This window comes from Asparagus officinalis, chromosome 7, assembly GCF_001876935.1.
Source record: "Asparagus officinalis chromosome 7, Aspof.V1, whole genome shotgun sequence".
Classification (NCBI taxonomy): Eukaryota; Viridiplantae; Streptophyta; class Magnoliopsida; order Asparagales; family Asparagaceae; genus Asparagus; species Asparagus officinalis.
In genome coordinates, this window is record NC_033800.1 from 83,977,350 (window position 1) to 83,983,836 (window position 6,487).

The following is a 6,487-nucleotide window of genomic DNA, read 5'->3' on the forward strand; positions in this document are numbered from 1 at the left end:
TCTTCGTTGGGAATTCATATCTGATTGTAATTGAAATCCTTGGAGTCATCTTTTGCCTTATTTTGGCAAAATTATTGATGCATTGACCAGCATCAATCTTTACTGTAACGCGTTGTACGACGTTGACTTTTGTTGTAGTCTACACAGTTTAAGCTCTTAAGGTGTTGGAGCATGACGGTCCCAAATGTTGGGGCTGCAGGACCAACTGTTAAAGCTAATTCATCTGCATGTGTGGATCTTATCTTGATGTTATTGGACGCTTGAGTCATTAGACCAACTAACGGAGCTGGTGCGTCAATGACTCGTATTTATAGAATTTTTGGTAAATTCTCAGCCATCAATAGGTTTGATGAGCCTTTACCGACTACCGTTTGAGTCGGGCTAGCACACAGATTGTTTAAGTCCGTTCCGCATGTGACGTTATGCTAAAAGAGTTAACCCTTTTAGTGCTACGATATTGAATACGTAGACTTCGTCTTTCTCCTGTGAAAAGACTAAACAGCGGCGTGTATCAGACGTTGACTTAGGATTTTTGGCAAATCCTCAACCCTCAACGGATTTGACATGCTCTTACCGATTACTGTTTGAATCAGGCTTACATGCGGATTGTTTTAAGTCCGTTCCGCATGTGATGTTGTACTAGAGGAATGAACTCCCTTAGACTTGATGCTACGACTTCAAATACGTAGACTTCGCCATTGTTACGAGAATAGGCTACCCGGTAACGTGTGTTAGACGCTGACTTATCCCTACTTAGGTTTCGAGATAAAAGTTCCCAGACTGGAATTCTGGTGTCTTCTTCAATCGGTGAAAGACTAAATTGATAACGCGTGTTAGGCGTTGACTTATCCCTGCTTAGGATTCGGGATAAAATTCCCCACGCGTGTAAGGCGTGGATTTTGGCTTTATGAATAACAACCTGCCATAATGTCAAATATGTGGACTTTTATCATTTTTACGGTAAAAGACTAACCGGTAACGCGAGTTAGGCGCTGACTTATCCCTACTTAGGCTTCAGGATAAAATTCTCCAGACTTGAATTCTGGTGTTTTCTTCAATCGGTGAAAGACTAAACCGATAACGCGTGTTAGGCATTGACTTATCCCTGCTTAGGATTCAGGATAAAATTCCCCGTACGTATGACGCACGGATTTTAGAGTTGAAGGATGGTGTCTTATATTGGGGCAAAGATGAACCCAAAATAGGAGAGGAAGAATTTTACATTCTATCTCCCGAAACCGAAGAGGAAGAATTTTATATTCTATCTCTAGTACAGAGGAAACTCAAAGTGAGATCTCTACTTTGAGAATCTGAAGAGTGAAACTAGGAGTGGGATCTCCACTCCGAGAATCGAAAGATTCGGATAATCCTAACTGTCAGAAGGTTTGATTACCGAACTAAAGGTGAATTTCTCATTTATCGAGAGTGAATTATAATTTTGGCCCTAACTGTAGAAAGGTTTGACCAAGTAAAAGTGGGAGTGTGAGATGACCCTAACTTTTATAGGTTTGATCACTCGATTTGTGAACCTCTCGTTCATTGGAGGAATCGAGAGGGGATTTTGGTTTTGGCCCTAACTATTGGAAGGTTTGACCGAGTGGGAGGTTTGAGACGATCCTAACTATAGGAAGGTTTGATCGTTCAATTCGTGGACCTCTCATTCATGGAAGGAATCAAGAGGGGACTTTGGTTGTGGTCCTAACTGTAGGAAGGTTTGACCAAGCAGGAGTTTGAGGTGACCCTAACTGTAGGAATGTTTGATCACTCGATTTGAAAGTGGACCTCTCGTTCATTGGAGGAATCGAAAGGAGATTTTGGCTTTGATCCTAACCGTAGGAAGGTTTGACCGAGTGGACGGTGGGAGTGGGAGTACAAATCACAGTGTGATTGTTGACTTGTACAAATCATTCAGAGGGGGTTCCTGATGTTAAGTGATAAATACTTAACACAGAGGGGTTTGACAATCGTCAATGTTAAGTAAACAGACGCATCAAAAGTTTGAGTGGATTCAAACGAAAGGAGTTTTGGTGGTCCCACCGTCAATTAGTCTAATTGGTGGGGGATTTTGTGGTGAAAGACTGTGAGTCGTCAAACACCAATGGGAGTTTTGTGAGGGAAGATTGATCCAACGAAGTGATCGAATCTCGTCTCAGCAAAAGAGTGTTCGAAAATCACAGTGGGTTTAGTGTTTATCACTTTATTTGTAATGATCGGGTTATCCCTAAGAAAGTTACATGTAGTATTCTTCCGGGAACTTCCCGTTACATGAATCATCTACCCTCAGCTTCATTTATGGAACTGGGTCTGACATTGTACTCAGTTACATGACCGGGTTATCTTTAAGAATATTACATATAAAAATTCTCCAGAAACTTCCCGTCAATGATAGGAAACAGTTTAAACTCATATACCTATTAGAGTATTAAGAAGCAGTTTATACTCGTATACTTGTCGGAGTGTCGGAAGGAGCAGTTTATACTCTTATACTCTTAGGAGTGTCGGAAGGAGCAGTTTATACTCTTATACTCTTTGGAGTATCGCCATTCCTATTTGGCTTATCCCAGCGTTATGACGTCGGCTTCAACCAATGTTTGGATGCTATTCTTAAGAGTAAAGCAATCCTTGGTGGGATGAAGGACCCTTCTGTGGTATGCACAGTACTTTGGATCCGTAGTATTGTCAGCTTCCTCCTGATTTGCGATAGGTGGTAGCTTGATCTTGTTGTTTGCAAGGAGGGATTCGAAGATGGCTGGAACATCTTCGTCCTTGAAGGAGTACTCTTTTTGAAGTCTCGAACCCGAAGTCTTCTGTTGTCTTCGGGATTGCTGTTGCGACGTCTGGTTAGCGTCAACAGCTACTGCAAGTGCTTTCCCTTTACCACGGGAGGCGAAATTTGATTTCGGAGGGTTAGCCGTCGGTTGGCTTCTTTTGGCTTTCTTCCTTTTGAGGAAGCGTTCAGCCTGCTCTCTGTGCACCTTTAACTCTTTCCAGTTGTTGGACGGTGCTACTCCCATAACTTCTAACACGTCCAAGGAGAGGTTTTTGTGACAGGTTTGAAGGATGAAGTCCTCTGTGATCGGATCTCGACAGTTCATTGCCTTATTCCAGAAGCATTTGACGAAGTCGTCGACCGTCTTGTCGTCTTCCTATTTCTCATCAAAAAGTGTTTTGATTGACACCTCGGCGTCATCATCAAAGAAGTGAGGGAGGAATAGGCTCTCCAGGTCTTCCTAGTTATTAATACTTTCGAATTTAAGACGGCGGTACTAATTGAAGGCGGGCCCGCGAAGGGTGCCAACGAATGACCGAACAATTAAGGCTTCATTGCCGGAGATCATACCCAAGTGGGACTTGAAGTAAATTAGATGTTGTGTGGGCGAACCCTTCCCGTCAAACGGCGTAAAGTTAATCAGGTTGAACTTCGCCGGGTATGCTATTGAATCCCACTCTCTTAGATAGGGACACGGAATGCCAGTCCTTTTCACCTCTCGAACAGACATTAGAGCATTGATTTTGCTCTCGAGATCTTTTATTTTCTCATCCTCGCTCGTATCGGGCCTAGGATGATTCTTAAGAGGAATAACGGGGCCACCCCCAGTGTTGTCGTTTTCAGTAAGACCATCCCCAACGTTCTGGTCAATGGGAGGGTTATCAGCATTAAGGTGTTCATCCTCATCTGAATCGCTAGATACTTGGTTAACATTATTGTGATGACTGGATTCACCTATCTGATTCGACAAGGCTCGGATCTGTTGGTCATGCTCTTGTCTCATCTCCTGCATAGCCATTTTCATTTCAGTTTTGAATGCTTGCTTCTGCTTGGCTAGAGCATCCTCAATGATTTTGGCTATTTGCTTAGTATTGATCATGAATGCTTCGCGGGATTGACCAGGGCTGGATACCGTATTATCAGAAGTGACTGCAGAGTTGGCATCTGACGCTTCGTCATCCGACGATAATCCTCTCTGCATTCTCTGATAGTCCCTACGTCTAATAGTCCCTGCATGTAGCCGAGTCAGACGATGCGATACGAGGGGGTCAGAAGTAGAAGTTCGAATCGACTTTCCCTTATCAACCATATTTATTGTGACTTTTGGAAGTTCGTCACCTTGAACAGCCGATTGTTTCTTGCGGAAACACCTTGGCTTCGACTTTGCCATTTCGTTGGAGATCCTCTCGAATACTGAGACCCTCTGCGAAGCGGTCTTGGGGCAGCTACACGCTGATAATACTGCCCTGATAAGTTTGGCGTACGGGCAGTAAGATTTTGTTTCTCGGGTATATCTCTTTCGAGACTTGTTCATATCCCCAGCCCAATAGTACAACTCATCAGTCAGATGACCAGAATAACCTATCATGTGTTAACACGACTCCCCTGGTATAACGTTGTCATCGTCAGATGAATACGTTTCTTTCAGGGGATTTGCCGCTTTATTAGCATTCTCAAGAGTCACGTGTTTAGAACTACGCTTTTGGGAGCACAGGATCTTAACAGGCTCCTGGTTTTGGATACACACCCCCAGGCGGGTGGAAACCAGATTTTTCCCTTTATGAGAAGGTTTGAAATTGTTGTGAGGGCATGCGTGACCCCCAGCTCGACGAGTCGCTTGGGGTGCAGTCACCGGACTTAAGCATTCTTCGATCGAAAATTTACCTCGATCTTTGCATAAAGGACCCAGGTGATCCGCCATCCTCATCTTGAAACAGGATAAGTCTATGTTGTCGCGGGGCTCCACCGGAGATGCGGAACTCAAAAGGATCGACGAAACTGGTGCAGAACATCTTCTGCCTTGACTCTGGCGTGGGTCAGATTTGGGTGACCCGCGGGTCGGAGGGTCAGATCCGGGTGACCCGCGGGTAGGAGGGTCGGATTTGGGTGACCTACGGCTTGGAGGATCGGATCTGGGTGATCCGCGAGCAGGAGGGTCGGATCTGGGTAACCCGCGAGCAGGAGGGTCGAATCTGGGTGACCCATGAGCAGGAGGGTCGGATCTGGGTAACCTGCGAGCAGGAGGGTCGGATTTGGGTGACCCGCGAGCAGGAGGGTCAGATTGAAGTGACTCGTGTTTTTCGATCTCTTCGGTCGCCGTCTTGGACTTTGGCCTTTATACTTTATTTAGTCTTGGTTGTTTCTTGGCTATGTCCTTCTGCATCTTTTGTGCCTTTTACATAAGAATTCGTGCGTGCGCAAGTGCGCAGTGCTTTTTGATTCGTTCCTCCACAGTTGAACGGATCCTTTTGACTTGGATCCATTCACTTGTTGATGATTTGGAGAAGGGGGCGTTTGCTCGCTGTTGGGTCGCTTGATGCTCCATGAATTTCAAATCCGCCTCGTAACGGATCCCGTCTATCGGCTTCAAAGCCTTAGCAAACTGACGCGCGAGGCGTTGATATCGTCTTTAACATGCCCTCTTCGATAGGATTGGCGCGCCTTCAGTTCTCAACTCCTTGATTGAGGAGGAGTTCAGATCTGCAGATCCGGACTCGTTGGAGGTCGGAAGGGCGTTGCAAGGTTCAGCTACTACAGCAACGGGGGCGTTGATCTTCCTGCGGTTGCGAGAAGCGGAGGATCTGGAGGAGGAGGACGAGAGGTATTCTTCGTACTTCTGTTGGTCAAACTTGTATTCGACCACCTCTTCAACCAGGATCTTAATCATCGGTTGTGACACGATGGCCTCGGCAGCGAGACTGTTGGCTCCCACTGTGGTCACCAGTTTGTTTTTATTAAAAATTATTTTCTTTATTGTATAACTCATTACAACTTTGATCGTTACAATAAGTTCAAAAAGATTGGTCTTTTTATAAGACCTTTACACAATAAAAATAAAAGATACAATTCTCTTGAAAATAAACGTAAGATCCGTTTATCGTCTCCTACTTGCGTGTGTGTCTTCGGCTGTACCGGGGTTTATCCGTGGACTACCTTTGATCAGATCCGGTTGCTAAAAATTCGACAGAGCTCCTACCTCACCAAGGAGGTATTTCCTTAAAACGCTGAAATCGACCAAGCGAAATCAGTAGCTCTTCTCGAGATTAAGACCAAGCCTAATCTCAAGGAACGGACGGGAACGGGCTTCAGATCCTTCGAATTGCTCCTTCTTTATGCTAAGATTCGTCGGGATCTCATTAGCCCTTGCTAAAATTCGTGCTCCCTTGCTCTCCAACTCGGCAGCACCTTCTCGTCTTGATAATTAATTTGCCCCTTGAAATGAGCCCCCGAGCTTGTATTTATAGGCTTCGGTTGGGGGGTTTTTGGATAAGAATGAATGATTCATCCTTATCTTTAGTTAATAACTAATTAACAATATTTGGGGATGATATCAGATTAGTTTGGATGCTCAGGAACGAACAAATCCCGAGAAAATCCGTCAGAAAACGAACAAGGGTCGAAACAGCGCGCGGGGGAAAATCTGACCCGCGCTTGCGCGGGTCGGATGGATCCGACCCGCGCCGGCGCAGGTCAGACGGATCCGACCCGTGCCGGCGC